The following is a 27477-nucleotide window of genomic DNA, read 5'->3' as shown; positions in this document are numbered from 1 at the left end:
TCATGTGAAAATGGAGAACTCCAAAGGAGAGGCACAGGGCCCTCCTAGAGTCCATCTGCATAAAGTGTTATCCATAATATAATGAACTATAAATACAATTACTAATACAATTAAGAACTAGGATTAGCTTAGTGTCCATATGCAACAGATAATAATACAAGTCGCACAAAGTTTTTAAAATGAATCAGCTTATTTATTCTTCATCGAAATGCTTTAGGGTGCATATGATTACTCTCTAAATTTTACAGAGGGGGAAAGTGGGGCACAAGAAAACAAAGATTAATTAAATTGTCTAATGACCCCTCAGAACATCAGAGATATAACCAGTTATAGGATTCAGAGTTTTCTCTCTTTTTTGACGGAGTCTTGCTCTGTCGCCAGGCTGCAGAGCAGTGGTGCATTCTCAGAACTCAGAGCTTTCTAACTAGAGCCATTTCTCTTTTTTATGAATGAGAAAGCTTAGGCTGAGATAAATTAATTAATGTGTCGATGACTATCCACATATGGAAGTGTGGATCTGAGAAATCAGGTCAGCTGATTTCAACTCTCATGCTGCTTGCTCTGTTGCACCCCATCCTGAGGTTGAATATTCATTTGCCTTTCAACACTTTGCTGGGAATCTAGTGATGTGACAGTCTTACATGTACCAGCCTGATTAATTAATGATGTAAGCCAATAATTATTGAGTAGCTGCTACTATTCCAGACGTTGTTCTAATCATTACAGATACCACAGTAAATAAAATAGACAAAACTCTTCTCATGGAGTTTACTTTCTCATGGGGGAAAGAGGCACCTGTAATCATTAAGAATATTCCATGTTTCAGATCAGAGCTGTCCATGCGTATTCTCACCATGCATTTAGCACATTCGACACAGGATATCTAGTCAACAGTGCTTAGAATTAATCTTTCAATAGCTGGTTCTGAGACTTGGGCTTTTTAATTTTTTTATCCTTACCATTTCTCTTTTAGAGTTTGTTCAGCTTCACAGCTAAGTTGTATCCTTGGTTTCCTGCTTTGAACTTGGTTTTCCTGTTTGTCAGGAAACTCTGCATGCTTGGTTAGTTCCATAAGAACTTGGGCATTCATTCATGCACAATAACTGCCTGGCTCCCCGCACCGCTGTCCATCAGAGGCATGGATGGACATTCAGAATTCAGAGTGCTGCTGCCTGGGGATGCCTGCTTGGTTTGCTGAACCTACCCTCAGGAGTAGTAGCTATTTCCTTGGCCTTGACCCACACTGTGGAGTCCCCCAGCATTTTTTGGAGTGGTGACTGCCTTAATCTATGTTACTGTGCTTTCATGGAGTTGATGAAAAATCGAGAAGCACTTCAAAATCCTAAATATATTTCTCAAACAGGTCTTAATTATTGTGTAACTACTTAATTTATTATTTTCCTATTTTTGGTTTTGAAATTCCCAAGTATTCAAAAGTGAGCATGTATTTTTATTATAAGAAAATACATTGCTGTATTAGGATTATGAAATTGTGGGTGACATTTTTATTTTGTTTAACTTTGTCATACTTTGCAATAAAAAAATAGGAACATGAACAAAATAATTATTAAAATGTTTAGCCTTCCCTTGCTTACTTATAAGGTATATCAGAATAGCTTCCAACTCTCATAGCTATTCAAACCTGATCTTTTCAAAGATAAAAGGAAGGTATATTATTTATGGGACGCTGACCTAATGCTTTGTGCTTTACAATAGCGACCTAACAGATCAGCCCAATATCTGCAGCTGTATTCCCCTCCAAGAGTTGTATTCCTCCCTTGACATCTAGGCATTCAGTACTAATTGCCACTCTTAATTGTCTGCAGTTCTTTCCTGTAAGACCTATAAATACAAGCCTAAAGTGCTTTACAGACAGGCAAGACCCAGCAATCATAGAACGTCATTCAGTTGGAAGTGGCAATTAGACATTTTTAACAAGTTTTTTAATACAAAATGGAGTAATTAAAACTTGCACATTGAAGGAGAAAAACACTTTTGAGATTATGTTCGTTTTATTAAGCTATTTCAAATACTAAAGTTTATTGCAATGCATAGTTCTTTCTTTTTCTTCCTTTAATTGAATTGCTGGCACTAACAACTCAGTGAAATGAATGCCTGACCCATTGAAAAAGAGATTAAGTCATGTGGAGTGTTTATTTTTAATTGACCATGGTATTGACCATGAACTCATACATATCCACTAAAATTGGATAGAATCAGATTTCATTCTTTGATCTAAATATTATGGTTCAGCCACTAAATTATTCCAGAAATGGCTTAACCTATCAGTTTCACCTTTAGGTTAATATCTCATTTTTGTTTGGAAGGTCAGCAGTTTCATGCATGGTTTGTTAATGCTATAACCAGGCATTTGGTTAATAATAGGATTATCCAATATGACTCCATATCATATTTTATTAATTTAGTTATTAACAAACTTTTATTAGTATAAATACAGAAGAAATGTACATCATTTGATCCAGTGGGTATCTGTGCGTGTTGAGTTGCAACATCAAGATGGCTAAGTAGTGAAATCTGCATGGGTTTTGAAGAGCCAAATACTATGCTATCTGCTGCTAAGATTCTTATCATCACTAAATTTATTTTAATATATGCAAACAGGATAGATATGCTAATAAACTCTTTACCAATGAACTCCATCTGTGGTCTCAGAACAGAGAGTCTACTTCTCTTTTGTTATTCCCCTGGATTGAATTTCATTTTGATACCTGATCTTCAGTCTTTTGCCTTCTCTATTTCTTCCCTCTTAGCTATTACTACCCTCCAGCTCCCTAGAACACATTCTCTAGATTTCGAGATTCTTAACATAATCTCATCTGCAAAGTCCCTTTTGCCGTGTAAGGTAATATACTCACAGGTTACAGATATTATAATGTAAACATCTTTGGGGTCTGTTATTCAGCCTATCACAAACTCATGAGCTAAGCTAAAAACAAAATGAAACTAATATAAGAAACATCCAACGAGGGAAGATAATTTTAATGTGTATATCTGGAAACATGGTTAATCAAAACTAACATCAAAACCTAGTCAATATTCTCTTGAAGTTGTGATGAGAAAATAGGAGAGATTGACATGGGGAGAAAATGCAGAGTCCCTATGATACTGTCTGAGACTCCATCTCAAGGACAGCTCCTGCTAGAAAATTCTCCAATGCCCCTTCATTTCCATCTGTGAATACCTATTACCTAAGATTATCTTAGGAAAATCTCCTGTCACAGACAGATTTATACCACACAGTTTAAGCCTGCCCATGTCTCCCATGCTCACAGCCTTTAAACTCATACCACAATATCCATTCACTAAAGAACAAATGAAGAATTCTGGTGTCTGAGAGTTTTCCAAGGATTCACCAGAACTTGTCCTGTTTCAATTCTGCGGCTCACAGATGAGGAAGAAGAATCAGTCCACAGAGCCAAATTATATATTTACACAAGTTTATACTGTGGTAATCTATAATTTAATGAAAAACAATAAATTGAGTTTATTCTTGAATGTCAATATATTCTATGGCAGAGGTGGGATATCAACCAGTGACTATCCTGTGACCCCAATAAATAACTGACACAAAATTCCTTGAGGCTCTCAGTTCTCAGTCTTTCTCTTAAGATTCAGTGTTGTCAAATTTTCCATTACACTTTTAGTAAAACCCAAAGACCATCTAATTCCTTTAAAGCCCTCTATGGGCTGGCCTTTGCCTGTACTTTTCATTGAGCTTTAAACTGTCTTCCTTTTGCGTGCTGTAATTTGGTGCGCTCGTTTTCTTTTTATCCTCCTTATGTTCCAAGCACATACCTCTCTCAGTACCTACATCCTCATTCTTTCTTCCCTCTGTTGATAGTTCTTTGCCCCTAGATTTTCTGAGAATGAATCCTTCTCATCATTAAGAGCTTAGCTTAAATTTGACCTCCTAAGAGAGTCTTTCTTTGTTAGCCATGTTCCATTCTTCATTCCTGAATTTCTCATCCTGGGGTAATTCTCTACCTCACAATTCAGTTTCATTTTTTGCTTTCTTATTTTGAGATAGGGCCTTGCTATGTTGCCCAGGCTTGCATGAAACTCTTAGGACAAGGGGTCCTCCTGACTCAGCCCTAGAATGGTTTTTATTTTCTTTGACAGGACTGATGACTCATTTCATGGAGAACCTAGAGAGCTGGGCAAGGAGTAGTGGGTGGCTACCATCATTCACGAATGTGGGACCTGCAATCAAGACGCCATTATCATTGGTTATTGGGTTTAATTACCAAAAAAAAAGTCATTATCAGAAGTAACATAGTAAGAGAGTATGCCAGGAGAAAGCAAGGATGCCCAGCCTAAAATGTATTTCCATATACAAACTGGATTAGACACTGAAAAGAAAAGCCAATCTCCAAGGGAAATGGACACCAAAAGAAAACCCAAGGGAAGGCGCCAACACAGACAGTTGAGAGGAGCAGGAAATATTTCCCAAACCAAAATGCAAAAGGCTGAAGTGCTTTCTTTTGTTTTTCCTCCCTCTCCACACCTCCAACTCCCCCACACACCCCCGTTCTTCTCCTCCTTTTTCTCCTTTTCCTCTTCCTCTTTCTAAAATTTCTCAAGTTGATTGTTATGGCCACACTAAGACTATTTTTAAAATCTAAAGCAGAGTTGCTGCGATGAGCCAGGCATTATCCAAGTCATTTTGAGTACAAATATTTACAAATGTTACTTACCCTGTAGGAGCTTGTCATCTATTAATGTTTTAAGGTAAACCCAAAAACTCCCTGAAGGAAGCGTATCTATAAGAAATAAAGGATGCAGACAGGACTATATTTCATAAGTCAGCTATTGTTAATCAAATAAAAATAGGTACACAGAATTCTACCAGGTTTAAAACTATAATTTCAATAAACAATGCAATTATTAAATATGTTAAGGAATAGTGACCAGGTGGTAGTGTACTTATTTCTTTTGAGTTGCCACTAAAATGGATCATTAGACACATGCCCATAAAGACCTTCAGAGAATATCAAATCCACCCTCCTGTTTTGCAGAAGAGAGAACTGATAGATGGACTGACTCTCTCAAGGATCTACAAATAGCTCATGGCAATTCCAGGATGAGGGTCAATGCCTGGTATCCTTTTCATTTAACCACATTGCCTAATTTGCTGTAACAACTACTCTTCAAAGATTTGCCCTGTCATAACCCAGATGCTTAATGCATAAAAATGTGATCCTGAAACTAATGTTTTTGCATCAACAAGCAACATGATTGCTCTTTCTTAACAGAGCAGATATGTTAAAAATCAAGCATGTGGATCCGAACAGAACCTTTCCCACAGACAATTCCTTTTCAATTCTGAAGCCGAAATTCAGTGTTCTTTTCAAGGTATCCCTGCTTTAGTAAAATATGTTAGCATCAAAGTAAATAAGAAGATATTGCTACCTAATAAACTGGGACTGTATTCTGTTAAATGACAGTCATCACATGAAAACATTTTCATTAGTGGCTTAAATGATATAGTACCTAGGAGGGGGAAGGCAGAGCCTCTGAGGCCCAAACCAATTTTAATTAATACGGGTGCCTCATTTTACCTTCCAAGTTTTATAGCAAGAATGATTTATACCCTTTTCCAGAGACTTTCAAAAGGAAACCAATCTTCTATAAGTTATCAAATGTCAGGAAAAAAATAGTTGTCTGCTTTAACCGTATGTGAGATTATTTCTTCATTTATATAATGGAATGATGATAACAATTTCACAGGGATAGTGAGAAAATACAATAAGAGTAACTGTAGATTGGTCAATGGATACATAATTTCAGTTAGATAGAAAGAATGAGTTTGAGAGATCAGTTGCACATCATGGAGGCTATAGTTAATAATAATTTGTAGTCCGGAAAAATGCTAAGAGAGTGGATGTGAAGTATTCTCACTGTAAAAAATAATGATGGGAAGTAATGCATATGTTAATTAACTAGATTATTTGCTCCACAATGCATATACTTCATATTGTACATTATAAATAATACAATATTATGTCAATTTAAAATAAATAAATGAAAAAATCTGGGTCTCATTTTTTTAAAATCAGTTACACAACAAAGATTATGAAGCTTCTACTATATTCAGATTTTAAATTCTGATCAACTTTTAGTAACATTCAAAGTTACAAATCCTAAAGTTGCTTACAATTGCCTTCGGATTTAAGGCTAACTTTTTAGACAGAAAAAAAAAAAGTTTCTCTTTTTTCTCTCTAAAATGTGCAAGGGGGTCAGTTGAGGGACCAGAGTCTAATCTTGTCTTCTTTTTTACAATCAGTCCAACTTTTCACCTGTCCTGGACTAATGCACTATTTCATTTGAAAAACGAGAGCCAATGGTCACAAAATAGAAGAAATTTAAAAAGATTCAAAATAACATGACTAGGCAATCAGAGAGTTTATTCAGGTGAAGGTTACACAGGAAGGGCTTTGGATTATAGGTAGCAACTGGATAAGTAGAGAGGACAGAAAATGTTAATATTTTAAAATGATTAGCGACTCTATGTACCATATGTTCTCCCTTATGCATAAGTGTTTTGATATTTCAATATTGTTGTTGTCTGCTTTAATCTGTTTGGGGTTTGGATTATTTTGCATATCCATAGTCAAAGAAATTGACTTGGTAAGAATTTTGGTAAGACATGCACAGAAAGGTAGTCTTTGTCTATATAAGTGAAATCTTCTGAAAATATTTACTTTTCATTATTTATGTTATTTATTTACATACTTTTTGAGGTAGAAGTGTATGAGAAAATATCATTAAACCAAACAATTACTTTGAAAGCAAAGTGATTCACAACTAGAATTTCATTTGTCTACTTTAAAAGTAACTGAGTTCACTTAGCTTTGCCTGAATCTCAATTTGTGGTAACTGAGTAACTCACTGAAATAAATGGAATAACAATATGCCCATTACAACTCTGCACACATTCTATGGTGTTTGGGTAACAACTTATATTTTAAGTATGTGGTGTTTGGGTAGCAACTTATATTTTACGTATATACATATATATGTGTGTGTGTATATATATGTACATATACATATAAAAATACACAGGTGTACATGTATAAATATACACAGGTGTATATTTATATATGCATAGATAGTCTATGTATACATTTTAAAGGCATTAGATGCAGTTGCTAAATTCATGAGAGGTGATGTGCTAGTTCTGAAGAAGGACATGGCATATTAGATATTAAAATAGAAGTGGACAATAAAATGAATAGACAAAAATGACCTAGATCTTCTAGGAGCCAAGGGTCTTTGAATAGCTCAAAAAAAATCCTTCAGGCCAGGAGCGGTGGCTCACACCTGTAATCCCAGCACGAGGTCAGGAGATTGAGACCAACCTGGCTAACATGGTGAAACCGCATCTCTACTAAAAACTCAAAAAATTAGCCGGGCGTGGTGTCAGGCACCTGTAGTCCCAGCTACTTGGGAGGCTGAGGCAGGAGAATGGCGTGAACCCTGGAGGCGGAGCTTGCAGTGAGCCGAGATGGCACCACTGCACTCCAGCCTGGGCGACAGAGCGAGACTCCATCAAAAAAAAAAAAAAAAAAAAAAAAAAAAAAAAAAAAATTCCTTCATCATTTTCCAGGATGTAATTTACTCAACAAAGCTAATTGTTTTTTCCCATTGAGGGATACATTTGAAGAAAATGATAGGCTCACTTCTTCCCTTGACTAGGAAAATGACCCCCTGTTTTCAGTAAAATTTTTGTTCAGCGCTTTTTCAAGATCTATTTGTAATCCAAACAAGCTATCAAATATTTGTCCTAGAAAAAGACTTTTTTTCCTTTATGAGAAGGTCAGAAATTGAATGTTTCAAGAAAATGTTACTATCTTGAAAAGCATAGAGTCTTCTATTGATAGAGGGCGGCTGTAAAGGGAAGATGCTGTGCTCTTAACCATGGACTGACTGGGGATAGTTGCACTTACTAGGTCTCCTGACACTAAACCGAGTTTGCAAAACCCTGTCTCTATTAGCGTTCAAATGATGCTGGGAGAAATGGCCCATAAATTAACAGTTACTTAAATTATATCACCCTTCGTGCTCTTTAAGTTTTCAGAGTACATATGTTGATTTATCAGATTTTCCTCATGTGTGCATTTATTCATTAATTTATTTAAAAATTTATTTAAAAATTTAAAATATTTATCAAAACCCTACATGTGACAGGCATTTAGCTAGGCCTTGAAAACTCACCAGGACTGTGATAGGGCTCCTGACTCAGAGGGGTTTCCAGAGTCTAAGAAGCGAGGCTGATTTGTAAGCAAAGTGAGTCCATGCTTCAGTTCCATTACTTTCAGCATACCTCTGTTCATTGAGCATTTCAAATGTGCCAAGCAACATGCTAAGAACTAGGAGTACAAAACAGAATAAAGATGTTTTCCTGCTTCTTGTGAAACTTAGTCTGTTGGGGGCATACAGATAAAAATAGGTCCTTTTAGAGTAATACTGTTTGAAGAAGAGAAGAAGTTTGTTCTCACCAGGAGAAACAGACTCAACAAAAAGCATAGCATTATGTAAATTGAATGTTCCTATAGGGTAATAAAATAACTTCCTTCATGGTTGTGAACAGTAGACCCTATCAGGGCAGTTGTTTACTTCATAGACTATTCTTCAGCTTACAACTGTCCCATAGGTTAAAAATAAACTGCTTCTTACAGCATGAGATTAGAAGTTTCCAAAGATGGCCTTCCTTCAGGGCGCTTTGAATCTGGGTTATTCAGAGAAGACAGTATGATGGGGTTAGGATCCTATGAATTCTAAGTTTGAGACAAGAAAACTGGAGAAAGAGTAGGAAAAAAGGAAGTTAGGAAGATGCCAGTTAGCTGAATTGGCTGCAATGTATGCATGTGCTGGCAAAGAGAGACAAAAAACAGAGGACCCAAAAGACAGACAGGAGTAATCATAATGAACAACCTGGCCTCCTCACATGAGCATCTGAGATATCGTGGAGGTGCAACTATAAGATAGTGACATGAAACTATCTGGATTCTATATTTTCAAAATTTGAACGTCTGTTTCCAAATTCTTACTCAGTCATAGATTTCAAATATCAGAATATTGTGGGCTGAAAGTTTATTGGTTTCAAGTGAAGGGCAGATAATGTGGTCCTCAGTGTGAACAGCTGAGATGTGAACTACCAAAGAGATATTATGGCTTACAGGAGAACCAAGGCATACTTTTCCCTCTAAAGTGAATATCACTCATTATTTGATATTATCTATTTAAATCAAATGCATAAATCCACATAGTTATGTGGTGTAAGTTACTTTTAATCACAGAACCAATAATTTGACGTGACGTAAAACACAAATTTGTATATTACAGTATTTGTGGAAGAAAGAAGAAATGGAAGGTAGAGAATGGTTAGGTAATGAAGGAGAGAAGGATAAGTAAGTTTTCATAATAGGCCCTTCTATTTGCTTTATTATTAGTTATAATTTAATTATATTTTACAATTAATAAAATAGCTATAATATCTAAATTAATAACAAATATAGATATTGTCATAAAATGTGGTTTACACACTGAGAATATATTTTAGAATCTCTGCTACCAAACACATGCTTAATATACCCAATACGTTATAGTTGCAACTAAAAGAAGTGGGTGAAATTAACTTGATAGGCTTACTTATGAACAGATAGGAAGCTGTTGTGTCTTGTGAAAGGTCCGTCAGGTAGATAAGAGAAGAAAAAAGGCTAGGCCTAGAGGATTGCATTTTCTTATTATTTATTTATTTATTTATTTTATTATACTTTAACTTTTAGGGTACGTGTGCACAACATGCAGGTTAGTTACGTATGTATACATGTGCCATGCTGGTGTGCTGCACCCAGCAACTCGTTATTTAACATTAGGTATATCTCCTAATGCTGTCCCTCCCCCCTCCCCCCACCCCACCCCACAACAGGCCCCAGTGTGTGATGTTCCCCTTCCTGTGTCCATGTGTTGTCATTGTTCAATTCCCACCTATGAGTGAGAACATGCGGTGTTTGGTTTTTTGTGCTTGCAATAGTTTGCTGAGAATGATGGTTTCCAGCTTCATCCATGTCACTACAAAGGACATGAACTCATCATTTTTTATGGTTGCATAGTATTCCATGGTGTATATGTGCCACATTTTCTTAATCCAGTCTATCATTGTTGGACATTTGGGTTGGTTGCAAGTCTTTGCTATTGTGAATAGTGCTGCAATAAACATATGTGTGCATGTGTTTTTATAGCAGCATGATTTATAATCCTTTGGGTATATATTCAGTAATGGGATGGCTGGGTCAAATGGTATTTCTAGTTCTAGATCCCTGAGGAATCGCCACACTGACTTCCACAATGGTTGAACTAGTTTACAGTCCCACCAACAGTGTAAAAGTGATCCTATTTCTCCACATCCTCTCCAGCACCTGTTGTTTCCTGACTTTTTAATGATCGCCATTCTAACTGGTGTGAGATGGTATCTCATTGTGGTTTTGATTTGCATTTCTCTGATGGCCAGTGATGATGAGCATTTTCTCATGTTTTTTTTTTTTTGCTGCATAAATGTCTTCTTTTGAGAAGTGTCTGTTCATATCCTTCGCCCACTTGTTGATGGGGCTGTTTGTTTTTTTCTTGTAAATTTGTTTAAGTTCATTGTAGATTCTGGATATTAGCCCTTTGTCTGGAGGGAGAATTTTCATATTGCAAAGATAGTGTAAACTGATATGTTGAATATTTTCCCCGGTAGTACTTTCTCCAACAGTGTCACCAGTGAGCCAAGTGTCTACCCTGAAGAGAGGTAAAATAAGAAACTGGAAAAAAAAAAAACAAAAACAAAAAAAAGGAGATCAGAATACAGAAGAACCCAGGGTGGCATAGGTACAATATAAATTAGATATAGAATCAAGGGGTCCAGCGTTGAGTCTGACACAAGGCAAGCGTGGGAGTTCACCTTCAGTGAGGTTTCTGCTATGCAATAGTAGAATGGGTTAAAATTCAGAAGAACCCCCAGGACTGCATACATGCTTTCAAACACATTGCTTTAAGAAGTAGTGATGTGAAATCTGGTAGCATGTTAGTCTATAAACAGAAAGAAAGATGTGTACATTTAGTGCATGTATTTGAATCTTGACAACACACTCACTCATACAGTCATGCATTGCTTAATGACCAGGATGCATTCTGAGAAATGCACCATCATATGAACATCATAGGGTATATTTACACAGGTCTAGATGGTATTGCTACTACAAACCTAGGCTGTATGGTATAGCCTATTGCTCTCAGGTTACGAACCTTAACAGCATGTCACTGCACTGAATACAGTAGACAATTGTAACACAATGGTAAATATTTGTATATCTAAACATAGTGGAGGTAAAGTAAAAATATAGTATTATAATGTTATGGGACCACTGTCATATATGCAGTTTGTTATTGACTAAAATGTTATGTGGTACCTAACTGTACATGTATGATACACAATTACATGTGTATATGTAAGTCATATTATACTAGGAGATAATAAGAAGGAATAAAACTTTCACCTCTCGCTATTTCTAAGAGGTTATTCATCTTCCTATATAAATTGTATGATTTAAGCCAGGCTTCTGAATTTTATAAATTGTGTAATGGGATCCACTGATAATTCATATTTCTCCAAAATATCAAGACTCAGATGTTTGTATTGGGTGATGGATGGAATTAGATCTGCAGTTAGGACAGGGTGCTCTTCTGTACCATAAGTAAGTGCATCAGAAATAAGATTCCACTCATATTCATGGTCCATTGAGTACTTGGCAATATATTGGGTATTTCCATAAATATTCTCTCATTTAGCTATCAGAACAATCTCGGAGTTAGACATTATTATTCTCATTGTAGCAGATGGAGAAACTGAAGCTCAAATGTCAACCATTAAAAAATGCACCCAATAGATATACATGGCATAGATCCAGAAATCATTCCTAGGGGTTTGGATTTCAAATCTTATACTTGTTTAAAAACAACTGCAGCAATACTCTATAACTGAAAATGATAAAATACAACACTATTTATATATAAGTGTAAATATTTATAAGTCTAGAATTCTAAGAGTACTGGAGGCCAAACCCAGACATTCTACTTGGGAATTCTTCTGTGGGTAGAAGAGAGGAGCAAGCAGAGAGTTACTATGATGAGAGTGAAAGGGAGAGAGAAAAGATTGTAATGTCAAGGATAAAATAGGTGGAACATTTTGCGGATATCTTTCCAATTTCCAAAAATAGTATGCATTGCTTTATTAGAAGTTCCAAATATTTGCAGACAGTAACTTCGTTCTTCTGACTCTGAGCAAAAATATAAAACTGAACAGAAGCAGTTGAGAGGCTGATGATTTCAGAGAAAAGTACACACACATAAGAAAAATAGGAAAACAGTCTTCTTTTACCACTGTCAAAGGGAGAAAATCAGCAAATGCAAATATCTGGAATACTTACCTATTGTCATGTATGGAGCCAGGAATTTATTTTACATTTTCCATTTTAAATATCATGTAAGTGCTGTGAAAGAGAAATTATGAGTCTCTGTTTCAGATGAAGAAACTGAGGCTCAAATTAATTTTCAAAATCACTTAATTAGTGAGAGACAAAAAAAAATCCATGCATTCAGATTTCAAAACTCATTTTCCTTCATACCCTCAGTGACTGAGTCTATGTCAGGCCCAGGTGTATATCATCAAAGTCTAATAATAAAATATAGGTTTGCATAAAATTTTATTATGTTTTAAAACTCTGGGTGTTTTCTTGTATTCTTGCACTGAAGTCTGGAATGATGGGAAATAGCTATAATTTAGGAGAGATATAAGATTTATAATTTCAATTACTAGAATTTCAGCTTTATTCTAATATTTACATGGTAGTTAATTTATTCAGAATTAATGTATTATGCATATACTATGTACTTGACACTCTTCTAGAATAGGAATTACTATCATCAGCAGTTCTGTCTCTGAAGGAATTAATGGCATACTGGGAAAGAGAGACAAGTACAAAAAATCAATTGTAATGCAGAAAATGAGAGTTTCTAAAGGGATGACTCAATGGTGCCATAAGAACAGAAAGAAGGGAAGCCTAATCCCAAAGGGAAATGGCCAGTCAATGCTTTCCAAAGATAAATTTATACTGAGACTTAAAGAATTAGAGTTAAATGAGCTAAAAATAAAGTACAGAAAGTGATAGAAGTTGAGATGGCTTTTAACATGAAGGCAAAACTATGAGACTGCTGAAGGAAGTAGAGGCATTATCACGAACCTAGGAATTCACATTAAGAATAGCGGAGAGCCCTTGAATGTTAAGGAATAGAGTGGTGAGACAAGATTTACAGTTTGAAAAAAATGCATTTATTTCGATGTGAAGAAGTGAGAAGTAAGCAACAATCAAGACCAGTGTGTTAGTAAGATTTGCTGCATAACAAATTACCTCCAAGCTTTGCTACTTAAAATAGCAATGATACATTCTCTTTAATGTAGCTTCAGGTCAGTTGGAGGGCAGCTGATCTAGGCTGGTCCCAGTGTGAGTGGTTCCAATCCATGTGTTTCTCATTCTTCTTAGGCTAGCGGGCAAGCTGGGCATGTTCGCTCAGAGATAGCAGAGATGCTAAAGAGCAAAGGAAAATTAATGATATCTCACAGACTACTGCCCCCTCCAATATAGTAGCCACTTACTACATATGGCTGTTTAAACTTAAATTTTAATTCATTAAGCGTAAATAACATTTATAATACAATCCCTATAGCTGCAATAGACACATTTCAAGTGTTTCATTGCCAGGTAATTAATTCTACATTTAATCACAAAGAGATGAATATTTCCATTATGACAGAAAGTTATATTGGTTATTCCAATGTAACATTTTTCTAAGAATTAGAAAATCTACTAACTCACTATTTCGACTTTACAATGCCCAGATTCAAAAGTTCCAGAGACTCATCAATTCGCATCTACCAATTATTATGGACATCACAGTGACAAAGGGTGAAGAAAAAACATTCGGTTCACCATGAGGCCAAGGCAAAGGTGTGGAAACACAGAGAGAAGACTCGGGATCATATAACCTAGAAAGCAGTTGTTATTTTATTGTGAGGGGTAGTGGTGGCTGTGATAAAGAAAGTAAAAATGTAGAGAGAGATAATTTACTACCTGGAGAGATATTGAAGAGTGATTGTGAGTAGGACTTGATAATCAATGGTTTTGGATGAGTGAAAGAAAGCAAAAATGATTCCCAGGATTTTTGCTTGGACAACTAGGTAGACAGTAGTACCAAACACTGAGCCAGAAAAAAATACAGGTGAATGCTTAATGAGATAAAGCACAGTATTTCTAGAGTAGTGCAGAGTACTAGGATAATACAGTTCCTGGTTCAAATTATAGTATTTATTAGTAGTGATTTTATTTTTGCCATTATTTCTTATGTGCTTATTATTTCCTTCTCGGTTCTCCAAAACTGCTCATCTGAATTCTCTATTCTGATTAATACTGTTGCCATCCACTTAGGCTCCTAAGCACATAGCAGATTTTCAATAAAAGTTAGTTGGTTTTTTTGTTGTTAAGTACATGGTGGATCAATAAATGCAAAACTTTTTTTGTTCTAAAAGCAGAGGAGAGAGCTCTTGAAAATGAATTCCTTGAGTTTTAAATTCCATTTGAATGTTGTCAGTTTAAAATGTTGTGCTATAGTCATCAAGAATATACTTTCTTTGATATACTTTGGTTATGTTTCAAAAAATCAGCTCTTTGGACTAAAGTTCTCTCTCTCTTCATTCACTCAGTGCATACTGATTTACTAATCCAAAGCTTACAGGATCCTTTAAGAGTCAACACACAATCTTTTTAGCAAAATCCATACCCTTTCTGCAAAGTCTGAGAAAAATAAAGCATTGAATCTCTTAGGCATGTGTCTAAGCTTTTTGCTCATTTGTTTATGGATTGCTTTGTTTCAAGGTTAGAGGGTTGTAGAGGGAAAGATAACTTAGTGAGAAGCCAATTGCTCTGTGGGATGGATAAGCAGACTTTTTATAAAGTCCAGGTTGATCCCTATGTTTGCCCTTAGCATTTATCATTAGTTTTCTTTATGTTAAAAAACTTCAAACACAGTGTGGCTTTACTGGATTTATGAATATCTGTACTAATTGATAGATGCAAATTGATGACTCTACAGAACTTTTGAATCTGGGCATTGCAAAGTAGAAATAGTGAGTTTGTAGATTTTCTAAACCTTAAAAAAATAGTAAAGGAACAAAGTTTCACTTTAGGATAAATAAAACTAAAAGTGTGCTAATACTTATTATGTGCTTATTATATTACCTGCTTACAATTTGTCAGGTACATTTTACCTTTTTACCTGTCCTCTGATTTAGGAATGTCAAACTATTTTCCAGATGGAGAAAAGTGGGGCTTGAGTGTTTTGTGTAATGAGCTGAAGATCACATATATATTATGTGGTATAAACTAGATTTGAACTCAATTCCGACTTTCAAGTTTATGTTCTTAATCAATTTGCTACACTACAAGACATCTATCATTATGACAGCATGTCCCAGTTTTAATGAGCCCATACTAATTTAAATACATTTTAATATTAAAGCTATATATTTTCTTGAGTGCCTTACTGGTTTCATATATACTTTTATCTTATTATTCACAAGATTTTCATCAGAGTTGCCCATTATCCTGAGATCAAATAATTAGACAGTAGGGATAGAGCCTTTTCTGAAACACAGTTCTCTTGAGTCATATTTTATGCACTTCCTCCCTTCTTGGTTTTATTTTTAATTTTATTGCAATAAGCACACTTAACATGAGATCTACTCTCTGAAGAGATTTTATGATATTGTTATCTGCACAATGTTATACAGCAGATCACCAAAACTTATTCATCTTGGAAAACTAAAATTTTATATCTATTGATTAGCAACTCCTTTTTTCCCCATGCCTCCAGCTTCTGTCCAGCACCATTCTATTCTTTACTTCTAACAGTTTGACAATTTTAGGTATTTATGTAAGTGGAATCATGCAGTATTTGTCCTTCTATAATAGCTTATTTCACTTAGCAAAATGTGCTTTAAAGTTCAGCTATGTTGCCATATATTGCAGAATTTCTTCCCTTTTTTAAGGTTCATCAGTATTCCCTTGTATGTATACACGGGCCAGTTGCGGTGGCTCACGCCTGTAATCCCAACACTTTGGGAGGCTGAGGCGGGCAGGTCACGAGGTCAAGAGATAGAGACGATCTTGGCTTTGGGAATGGTGCTGCAATGAACACAGGAGTTCTAATACCTATTTGAGATCTGATTTCACAGGGATAAGAATAGTCTCTTCAAAAAATTGTGTTGGAAGAATTGGATATTCACATGCAACAGAATGAAATTGGACATTTGTATAACAAAATTGGCAAAAATCAAAAGAAGTGGATTAAAGATTTAAATATAAGACCTGAAACTGTAAAATTTGTAAAAGAAATCATAGAGGAAAAGACCAACTAAATAATCGGTTTTCACAATGATTTGATGGATATGACAACAAAATCACAGGCAAGTAAAACAAAACTAGACAAGTGGAGCTACATCAAATTAAAAAGCTTCTTCACAGTGAAGGAAACAGTCAACAGAATGAAAAGCAAACCTCCAGAATGGGAGAAAATATTTGCAAACCATATATTTAATAAGGGATTAATTTCTAAAATACGTACTCCTACAACTCCATAGCAAAACAAAGAAACGCACAAACAAATTTAAAAAAAAAACACTAATAATGTGACTAAAAGGTGGGTGAAGGACTTGAGTAGGCATTTCTCCAAGAAGACATAAAAATAACCAATAGGTATATGAGAAGAGATTTAATGTAACTTGTCAGAAAAAAAGGCAAATTAAAACTACAATTAGATATCACCTCACACCATTTTAGGATGGTTATCATTTAAAAAAGCAAAAGCAAAAGACAAGTGTTGGTGAGAATGTGGAGAAATGGGAACCCTTGTACACTGTTGGTGGGAATGCTAAATGGTACAGCCACCGTGGAAAAACAATATGGAGAATTCCTCAAAAAATTAAAAATATGACTACCATATGATCCAAAAATCCAACTCTTCATTTTAATCATGGTTTTGAATTTAGGAAGATATGAGGATGCACATGCTTCCTAACTTCATAGAGCCAGGGTATTAAAAGAAGGAGTGGGACCCATTTCTGGCTCTTTTTCGGAAGTGAGCGATGATTCAATTATGCTTTCAAGAACTAAGAAGAAATTACTCTCTAGTAACATCACCTCTTCCTGCCTTTCTGTCTTGCCCCCTTACAAACTAACAAGGATAGTTTTTGCAGAAGACTCTGTCTTTCATTATTTCGATGAGATTTAATGCTGAAAACATGACATACCCACTTACAAAGCATGCGACATCGGGAAAGACACAGTCTTTTTAACATCAGTTTGTTCATTTTTAACAATAAAATCTATCTCACAACATCCCCTTAAACAGAAATGAGCTAAATCCTGGGGATTAATTAAGCTCACATTGAGACCTAATTGACAAATTGATCTCTAAAACCAGATTTTTATATCAGAAAAGAGAACATTAGGTAATTAATAATAACAATTAAAAATTAATATGGCGTCTTCCCTCTTTTTTCCTCCTTTTTCATTCTATTTCTTTTCCTCCTTCTCCCTGTATCTCTTTTCAATCACTTCAGTTCAAAATCAATTAGATGTGTCCAAGCAAGGTAGGCATTTGGGGGTTGAGGTTGATGGAGGGGTATGGAAGGATGAAGTTATGGCCAGGGCTGTCTATCAGAGCTGGACAACCACAGGGTAGAGGTGGGGCCTGCCAAGCCTGGTGACCAGAGTGAAGTGTCAAAACCTCAGGATTGTGAAGCTACTGTTTGCATTGGGAGGGCAGGTGCCTTGGGGTGTTGTAGACTCAGCCTAGCAAGAGTGAGGATGTCATTGTTAGAAGAGACGACCTACTGTGTGCAGTGTTGGAGACTATACAGGGGGATGAGGCTGTCTGCAAGGGGTGAGAGAATCTAGCAGGGGTGTTGGGAGAGTGTTTACATACAAGGTGTTTAATTGAATGAGTGAATATATTAAGGAAAATGGGATTTAGGCTTCTCAACATTAGATAAGGCTGTAGCTCACCGAGAGTAAACACTGAGATGAATCCTAAGGTGTTGGGATGGAATTGCAGGTACCGGTGTGAACTTTTCAGATAGATACATGGATGCAGATGTCGATGTGAGTGCTTTGATGCATGCATATATCCCCTTGATCTGCCCACCGCAAGTGCCTGAGAACAGCTATATTCAAGAGCAGGGAGTGAGCACATATCCTGAGCTTAATTTCCAGATATAATTCTCCACTGAAAAAAACCAGAGCTTCTTAGAAAAATGACTGATTCCAGAGTTAAGACAGGGAAAGTACGAGATGAATCAGAACATCTCATTGTGCCAAAAATAAGAATTCACTCCAAGAATGATAAGGACCCATGTGAAAAGGACACAGAAGAGACTCCCAGTAGGCAAATCTGGGAACATTTAAATATCACTCATTCTTAATAGATGTTAATCTATTGAATAGATTAAGAATGATCTATTTGTTTATACTGTAGTAAATAAATACATAAATTGAGGATGTGATATTTTATCAACTCCAAGCAACTCCCCCAAAATACATATCCATTCAAAGGAAACTTTTAAAAAATAACTTTCCAGCAGAGAAGATTGGCAGAGATCACATTTGTTAAATGATCAAAGTGAACATCACCAGTAATGGGGAAAATCAAAATTGTATCATCCAATAGGCTGCAATGAGATGAACATAGCATTAGATCTGTGATTTGCTTGTTAAAGATGCATAAATGGAAACTAATCCTGAGGCAACATCACACAATCCCAAATCACAGACACTCTAATAAACAACAACAAAACCTCAAAGAAATGTCTTGTAGTCTTCAGATGTGTTGAGGTTATGAAAGTCAAAGAAGGTTGAGAAATTGTTTTGCATCAAAGAAAACCAAAAAGAGATGACAACTAAATACAATGGGTAAATCTGGACTGCATTCTTTTGTCATAAAGGATATTGTTATAATAACTGGTAAAACTTGAATGGGGTCTGAGGATTAGAGGGCAGTAATGCGCCAATGTTAATTTCCTGATGTTTATGGTCATGTTGGATTATGTAGGAGAATTCCTCCTTTGTAAGAAATACACAAGAAAGCATTGGGGCATATCAACATATTGTCCCCAAATATCTCAGAAAACAAAAGTTTTTGTTCCATTCTTGTAAATTTCATAGAATATCAAGTTTGTTTCAAAGTAAAAAGATGGGTAAAAAGGCAAAGCAAGAGTTTACTAAGTGCTTTCTTTCATTCGGATTACTTTACATACGTTTATTCGTTTAACTCTGAAATCATTGAGATAAGTACTGTTATAATTTGTAGTTTACAGAAAAGATAAATAGGGAAGATAATTATATGCTTGGTTCTATGTTTCCAAGGAGAAAATTTTCAAGAAGTAGGTTTGGATCTAGACAAATTTGACCTCAATCCATGCCCCAAAAATATATGATTTGAAGCTAATTATTTATATAATCATACAGTATTTCCTAAGTTGCATAATGAGAAGAATATTCAATGTGGTTTTGGGTAAAATAAATGAGCTAATAAATAGGAAACGATGAGCACAGCAGCTGACATGGGCCACACACCTGCTTCATGTTAGCAATGATCAGGAATTCCACAAGTGGCCCTGCACTGCCACAATGTGTGACCAAGATGCTTTAAGAAATACCTTGATGCTCCTACATTATTCAGAAACAGTGGTTCTCAGACCACACATAGGAGTTTTCAAAAAAAAAAAAAAAAAATTCTATGGAAATACTGCTGGATCAACTTGACGCAATTCAGAGTAAGAATTTTAAGGTTGGAGTGCCTATTTTTACGGAAGTAAAAATTGATATATTTAATATAAGAAATAGAAACCAGAGTTCTGGTTCCTACTTTATCACTTATTAATGCAGAATAGATGTAACTAAATGAACAAGCATGCTTGTAATCCCAATAAATTGTGATTCTCTGAGACTACAAGGCATTCAAAGTCATCATATGATTGGATTTTCTGAACTACTCTTTGAGTAGAGCAATTATTGGGATTAATGAGAAGTTTGTGTTTGAGAACCCAGTAATATAGTTAGTATTTACTTAATATTTTCTGCCTACTAGAAAAGTATACTCTATTTAAAGGCTTTATATGAATTAATTAATTTGTATCATCATATAATCCAATGAAGTAGACACCATTATTTCTACTGCACACAAGGGAAATTGGAGAATACATGAAGACAGGAGCTGAACAGTTTTCCTGGTTCCAAGACCATCTCTTTGCCACTAAACCACTAATCTCCATTACTTTTTGGCAGAAGTTGCCTGATTTCCAAAGGTTTCACAGCCTGCATGTAGCAGAGCTGATATACTGATTTCTTCTGTCTTTTACTCTCAGGTCTTTAAATTATGTCACACTTTTTTTTTTTTTTAATTTCACTTTAGGTTCTGGGATACATGTGCAGAAAGTGTAGGTTTGTTACATAGGTATATGTGTGCCATGGTGGTTTGCTGCACCCATCAACCCATCATCTAAGTTTTAAGCCCCACATGCATTAGTTATTTGTCCTAATGCTCTCCCTTCCCTCATCCCCCACCCCGATTGGCCCTGGTGTGTGTTGTTCCCCTCCCTGTGTCCATGTGTTATCATTGTTCAACTCCCGCTTACCAGTGAGAACATGCAGTGTTTGGTTTTCTGTTCCTATGTTAGTTTGCTGAGAATGAAGCTTCCAGCTTCCCTGCAAAGGGCATGCTCTCATTCCATTTTATGGCTGTATAGTATTTCATCATATATATGTACAGCATTTCTTTATGCAGTCTATCACTGATGGGCACTTGAATTGTTTCCATGTTTTTACTATTTGTAAATCTTTCATAACCAAAACACATCCCACCAGATGCCATCTCCAACACTGGGGATTGCATTTTAACTTGTGATTTTGAAGGGACAAGTATGCAAACCATATCATTCCACCTCTGGCCCCTACATTGCAAAATATAATCATCTCTTCCCAATAGTCCCCCAAAGTCTTAACTTATTCCATTATCAAGTCCAAATTCCAAAGTCTCCTGAGACTCAAAGTATTTTCCTTCTACCTATGAGCCTGTAAAATCAAAACCAAGTTATTTACTTCCAAGAAAGAATGGTGATACAGGCATTGGGTGACGTTTTCATTCCAAAAGGAAGAAATTGAACAAAAGAAAGGGGTAACAGGCCCCATGCAAGTCAGAAACTCATCAGGGGAATCATTAAATCTTAAAGCTCCAGAATAATCCTTGGCTCCATGTCCCATATTCAGGGCATACTGGTGCAAGTGATGGGCTCCCAAGGTCTTGGGCAGCTCCACCTCTGTGGCTTTTCATGGTTCAGCCCCTGTGGCTGCTCTAATTGGTTGGAGTGGAGTGTCTGTGGCTTTTCAACACTGGAGTTGCAAGCTGCCATTGTCTCTACCATTCTCGGGGCTGAAGGACAATGTTCCCCTTTCCCACAGCTTCACTAGGCAGTGACCAAGTGGGGACTCTCTATGGGGGCTCCAATCCCATACTTCCCCTCAGCACTGCCCTAGTGGAGTATCTTTGTGGGGGCTCTGCACCTACAGCAAGCTTTTATCTGGGCATCTAGGCTTTTCCATATATCCTCTGAAATCTAGGTGGACACTGCTAAGTTTCCTTCACTATTGCATTCTACATGCTTGCAGGCTTAACACCATGAGGAAGCCAATAAGGCTTATGGCTTACACCTTCAGCAGCCCTACTATTGCATTCTACATGCCTGCAGGCTTAACACCATGTGGAAGCCAATAAGGCTTACGGCTTACACCTTCAGGCTGAAGCTGGAACAGCTGGGATGGGAAGAGTAGCCTCCTGAGGTGGTGCAGGGCAGTGATGCCCTGTTCCTGGTTCACAAAACCATTATTCTATCCTAGGTCTCTGGGCCTGTGATGAGAGAGGCCACCTTGAAGTTCTCTGAAATGCCTTCCAGGCCTTTATCCCATTGTCTTGGAAATTAGCACCTGCCTCCTCTTTAGTCATGCTAATCTCTCTAGCAAGTGGTTGCTCTGCATCCTACTTAGATTCTATTCCTACCGCAGGGCCAGGCTGCAAATTTTCCAAATTTTTATACTCTGCTTTCCTTCTAAATATCAGATGCAACTTTAAATCATTTTTTGCTCCTGTTTCTGATGTAGGCTGTTAGGAGCAGCCAGACCACACCTTGAGTGCTTCACTGCTTAGAAATTTCTTCTGCCAGATACCCTAGGTCATCCACTCTTAATTTCAAACTTCCATGGAGCCCTAGGACATGGACTCAGTGCATCCAAGCTGCTTTCTAGGTCATAACATGGGGATTTTTGCTCCAGTTTCCATTAACTTCCTCTCTTCCATCTGCAGCCTCATCAACTTGGCCTTCTACTCTGTCCATATTTCTATCAACGCTTGGGTCACAACCACTTAACAAATTTCTGAGAAGCTCTAAACTTTCCCTTATCTTCCTGTCTTCTTCTAAGGCCTCCAAACTCTTCCAACCTGTGCCCATTACCCAATTCCATACTTGCTTCCACATTTTCAGGTATCTTTATAGCAATGCCCAACTCCTGGTATCAATTTTCTGCGTTATTTCGTTCTTGAATTGCTATAAAAGAATGCCTGAGGCTGAGTAATTTATGAAGAAAAGAGATTTAATTGGCTCATTGTTCTGCAAGCTGTACAAGTATGGCTCCAGCATCTGCTTCTGGTAAGGGCCTCATGAAACTTACAATCATGGTAGAAGGAGAGGGGACTGTCACAAGGTGAAAGTGGGACCATAAGAAAGGAGGGGTGTCAAACTCTTTTAAACAGTCAGACATTGTGTGAACTCAGAGTGAGAACTCACTTATTACTGCAAGGATGGCACCAAGATTTTCATAAGGAATCCACCCCCATGACCCAAACACCCCCCACCAGCCTCCACCTCCAACACTAGGGATTACATTTCAACATGAGATTTAAAGGGCACAAATATGTAAACCATATCAAGCCTCAAGTTTTGTTTTGCCATATCTCCCAAATAACCTGAAAATTCCCAGTGATAACAGAACTTACTGAAACTTCCTTTGATATCTCAAATATCTTAATAGTGCAGGAAGATTAATATATTTTTTCTTGCACAGGCCCTCGCCCTCTCCTTGCCTAGTCCGCCAGGTTGCCATTTTATCAGCATCATTTCTAGCAGAGATAATTGTATAAATGTTATTAAATACCTATGTTATCATGATACTTCAGCCTTACATCTTAATATCAGTGAAAATAAATGCTCAGGCAGGAAACTTAGCTCCAGATTATTAGGCTACATTGCCATGTTAAACAAAATGACTGATTTCAATATGCTTTCCTGTTAAATGTGTGTATGTGTGCATGTATGTATGGATAAATGTTTGTACAAGTATGTATATATATGAATTGATATCAATTACTTTGCCTTGACATACTCGTTTGTTTCCACGCATATGTAAGTCAAAAAATGGTCATATTCAAATAGTTCAATAAGCCAGTCTTTGGAGCTGTTTACATTAGACCATGGCTCTATATTACAACCACAGCCTGGTATCGCAACACCACATTCTTTCCCATAAGGAAGTTTCTGATCTGTTTTGAGCCCAAATTCTCAGAGACATTCTTCCATTCTTGCTAATGTACTAAAGTGATGAGTGCCTAGGACTGACCTTGTGAATTGGCAAAGTCTTACTTCCATAAGTTTATATTTCTTTCAGTATTATCTGAATAATGAGAAAGAATGCATTCCATAATTTTTAAATTGTGCATAGCAGTGCAACATGAATCCCCAAATCTGTCCTCTAGTAATTTGATCACCTAGTAAGATACATTATATTTAATTAAAATAAAACAAAACAAGAAATGCAGTCGATGTGGTTGATTCATATTAAAATTAAAGATGCAAGTATTTCTTAAATATTTTACTGAGTAATACCTTAAAGAAATGCAAATGCCACAGTGTTAGTGTTACTTATCTGAGAAGCATCTTAGTGTCAACTTTGGATTTAAAAATATTGATTTTCTCCACATCTCACAATATACCTTTGTAACAAACCTGCATATGTATCCCTTGATTCTAAAATAAAAGCTGAATAAAAATTGTTGGTTTCAAATCTTTTGATAGATCCATGGAAAGTTATACTCTCCCCAACTTTTCACTCTCACTATCACCAAAATGGGGGAAAGGTAGTGGGCAAATCTATTTTTATGGGAATTTCATTAAGATTAGAAGATCTAATGACTGTAAATCACCCCACATGGTAAATGCTCAATAAACGAGGGATACTATATTTTTGTAATGCTTTGTGCCTAGTGAAATTTCTTGTCTGTACAAAAACTATGAACACAAAAGTAACTGAAACCATAAGACAAAAGTCATAAAAATACAAGCTATCTTCAAATGTTTTCATTCTCTTATTGAATGCTTATGACCACTTAACTGGACAACAGAATTACATTCTCTTAATGGTTTACATCACCTGTTTTCTCCCTTTGTAGGTAAGCATTAGGTTATAATTGTATTTTTCTCCAAAAAATGTGCAACCTTTTCTCTGCTTAATAGACAAATTTGGGACTGGTCACCTCAATTCAACTGGGGGCTTTGCTGAATCAAGCCCAATAAGAGTCACTCTATTTCTGGTTTACTTCTACTCTAGAAGATACAAATCTTAAGATCTTTTTGAATATTTCTGCTTTGATATTTACAAACCTTCTGCTTAAAACTTTAGTCTGTCATCTTGTGTAGTTCTAGAATTCTCTAATTTTACTCAAGGAAATCAGCCATGTCTTTTAGTCTTCCCAAGTCCCGGTAAAATACTCTGCTGGTGTTTCTGTCACCCAGAAGTAAACATTGGTGAGTGCAAACCCAAGATTTTCTTGCTATTTTCCAAGTTCAGCATGAAGAGATTCTTTTCAGAATGTCTGTACAAGTGAAATCACTTATTCAAGACTTCCCCACGCTCTTGAGTCTTAGTCTCCCCAGTTCGCACTATTCCAGAAGATTCCTGCTGCCTTCAAATAGACACTTTCTGTATTTTACTAGTTTTTGTAGAAAGGAATACCTTTTTGTACTTTTCTAGTTGTCTTTCTGTATTTTACTGATTCCAGACAGGAATAACCATATCCTGTTTTCAACTCCCTCCTACCCAAAAGAGAAAGTCCTGATTGTTTTTTTTTTTTTTAATCTCTTGTGACTACATATTTTATTTACTTACTATTTCTTGCATGGTTATTCTCTATTTTAAATCTGACAATTTTGATAAATTCCAAAGAAAATTAAATCTGAGGCTTGTTATTTTTGCTGTCTTATTCATGGATTGCAAGCTAATTCACATTATGCACTTGGATGATATTTGACTGCAAACTCAAATGTACTTGATTTTAATCTATGAGAGTCTTAATGTGCTTTTATTTGGAATGTTTTCTCCAGAGAAGCTTTGTTTCTGCCAGTGTCAGGAGGTTCAACCAACTTGGGATGATTGGAGTTGTCCTTGAGATCCCCTAGCTTAATTTAGGAATCTCAGTTTCAGCTCACCCATCTTGCAGCTGGCCCAGGAATTAGCTTTTTAAATGCAGCATCAACTGTCGTTTACCATCAGAAATACCTGCATCCTCCTTTCTTATTGTGGTTTCAGCTCATTTTTGCTTTTGCTTTTTTCATATTTTGCTGTGGTTGAGTTCCTTTAACAAATTACAGTTCTTTTTCTCGAATAAGTTATTTTCTGTTGAGATGATCCTTCAGGATACATAATCAGTTTATCATATTAGCAATTTTTGAAGAAGGTAAAGTTTTTGTCAAACTGCACTTATGAAGCAGAAGTAATGGGAATTATTGATGAATTGAGCCACACAAAATAAATAAATAAATAAATAATAAATATTCTGTTATATAAAGAATTGCTATTTGCCATATCTAAGGATATTACTAAAAAAAAAAAAACCAAGAAAACAAAAACCATACTCCTAGAAACAATAAAAAGGGCCGGGTGCAGTGGCTTATGCCTGTAATCCCAGCACTTTGGGAGGCCAACCAGGCAGATCACAAGGTCAGGAGATTGAGACCAGCCTGGCCAACTTGATGAAACTCCGTCTCCACTAAAAATACAAAAATTAGCTGGGTGTGGTGGCGTGTGCCTGTCATCCCAGCTACTTGGGAGGCTGAGGCAGGAGAATTACTTGAACTGGGAGGCAGAGGTTTCAGGGAGCTGAGATCGTGCCACTGTACTCCAGCCTGGAGACATAGCAAGACTCTATCTCAAAAAAAAAAAAAAAAAAAAAAAAAAAAAGGCACCACATAAAATATTCAGTTGTGGGCAAAAATTGGCAATTTTAACAAATTAAAGCTATTAAAATGGCAACAACATAAAAAGAATAATGAGCAAGAGCGATACAAGCACATAATGAAAAAGGTAATTACATGAATTATTGCAAAAAAGTAATAAATACATTGAACATTCTCTAGCCCTTTATTAATCAGGAAAATGCAAACTTGAGTGGTTTCAGGAAAAGGACATTACTTCTTGCCCTTTTGATCTTGATATTGGCCATGTGATTAATTTTGGCCAATGGAGCATGAGCAGAATGGCAGCATAATCTAGCTTTCACTGGCTGAGATAATACACTAGATAAACATTTAGATATACATACAATAAAATGTTTATTAGATACTTTGTAAAACATTTGTGAAAAATTCCTTACAACACAGTTTGTAATGGTCAAAAGCATTATTAAAAAGAGTAGAAACAACCTACATTCCCGTCAACAGAATTATGGACAAGTGAATCTTGATATATCTATTCAACAGAATCTTCTGAGAAATAAACGTAATCTACATTACACACAATAACACTGATGAAATCTGAAGAACACAATGGTAAACAATAAAGAGCATAAACCAGAAAATGTATGATTCCATTTATATGCAGTTCAAAAACACAAAATAAACAATAAATTCTTTAGAATATGAGATTATATTATGAAATTATAAATGAAAGCAGAGAACTAAAATAAAAAATAGTCAAGGGGATGACAGTAATGAATAGTATTGCATGCCACTAAAATCTCCCTGCCAGGAATGTGGGCTGCTAATAGAGTCTAACAGACCCTGAAACAAAGAATCAAATGAAATTAGTTATGAGGTAAAGAAAACCTTAGTAGCAGGGTGGGAAGGTGAACTGAAGAAGGAAAAAGAAACAATCAAAGGGGTAATTGAAGCTTCACTCCATTGTGAAACGTTGAAACACTGTGTAGTGCAACCAAGTTTGAGTTACTGCCTTCCTCCCGCAATGGAGGAATAAGAGGGCTTCT

This window comes from Gorilla gorilla, chromosome 3 (assembly GCF_029281585.2).
Source record: "Gorilla gorilla gorilla isolate KB3781 chromosome 3, NHGRI_mGorGor1-v2.1_pri, whole genome shotgun sequence".
Lineage (NCBI taxonomy): Eukaryota > Metazoa > Chordata > Mammalia > Primates > Hominidae > Gorilla > Gorilla gorilla.
Note: the sequence above shows the minus strand (reverse complement) of the source record.